The following is a 1,449-nucleotide window of genomic DNA, read 5'->3' on the forward strand; positions in this document are numbered from 1 at the left end:
GATTTTCCTCAATTCTTGATCGATTTCTTTGATTTACGCCTTATTTTAAAGCTTATGGTGCTGCCTACTGACGAAAAATAGACCCACGGTCTAAAAATTGTGTTTTTCGGCCGAAAAACCTGTTTTAAAGAACCAGAATTAGGTTTTCAGTTAAACTTATAACTTTAATTTGCGCTATGACCGACAGAGCTGACTAGCTTGATCGGCAGAGCGTTCTCTTCGTAACCAGGAGAGTGCGTGTTCGGGCCCACGTCCGGACAATGTGCATCAAAAAATTAGAAAAATGTCGCGCATTACATGAATAATAAATATGAGGGAACACATGAGGAAGAAACGCTCCTAGCTGTTATGAAAACTTGATGCAACACGGAGCTAAATTAATATTCAATTGTGAGGTTTTTTTTTTTTTTAAGCTTTGGCTCCGGGAAGGAAATTAAAGCATAATGTAAGAGAAAATATAAGTATCAGGTTTAAGATTTCAGGCTACATTGGAATTGTTTTTTGTTCAGTAAAATATAACAAATTGTATGTTGAAATATAGATTCTTCTAATGAGTTTTTGACTCTTTGTACAAATAAAAAAAATACTACCTCAATTTAAAGGGTAATATATATATTTTTCTTCTTTTTGCAAAAAAACAAATAGCGTATCACATTTTTACTACATTTGAAAAGCTACGCTTAAAAAAGAACTTAGTTCAAATTATTTTATATTTTAACCGTGCTGTTAAATGATGAACACGTACTGCCATCTAAGTCATAACGGTTCAAACAGCCTGCGATAGCAAATTGTAAAAAAAATTTTTTTAAATAAAACAACTTCTCGGCAAAAAAAAAAAATTTAAAATTACCTGTGGTTTTTTTTTTTTTTTTTCGGTAGAGCGTTCGGCTATAAACTGTAATGAACTTCGCGCCAGTTCGGACTGTCTGACATAATAGCAAATTTACAGTAATATTACGCATTACATGTACTCATAACATACAACAGATAACACATGTAATAAAATAAATTGCAGTGGGAATGCTATTTGGTGTTTCGACTCCTTTATGCAGGCTTCAGTTATCATTCAGATAAGTTGACTGCTAATCGAAGGGTGTTCTTCCCTTTATTTCTTTAAGCTTTGACTCCGTCCAGACCACTGAGCATAATGTATAAGCATAAAAAAAGAATTAGATATACCTCAAGGGAATCCTTTTTGTGCAGAAAAACATTTTCATTGTATGCTGAAATGTAGATTTTTCTAATAGCAGTGTTCGAACTTTTGTACAAATGAAAAAATACTATGCCAAATTAAAACTACGAGTTTCAACCAGTAAATCTTTAATTATTTATTCTAATACGATATAAAACATTAAAATTATTATCAACTTCATTAGTAAGAAATCATTTTCTACTCCTCTGCTTTCGGCTGAAAAAAAAAAAAAAATTTTGTCTGCGCTCGAAAAATTA

The sequence above is a fragment of the Uloborus diversus genome, chromosome 9 (genome assembly GCF_026930045.1).
Source record: "Uloborus diversus isolate 005 chromosome 9, Udiv.v.3.1, whole genome shotgun sequence".
Classification (NCBI taxonomy): Eukaryota; Metazoa; Arthropoda; class Arachnida; order Araneae; family Uloboridae; genus Uloborus; species Uloborus diversus.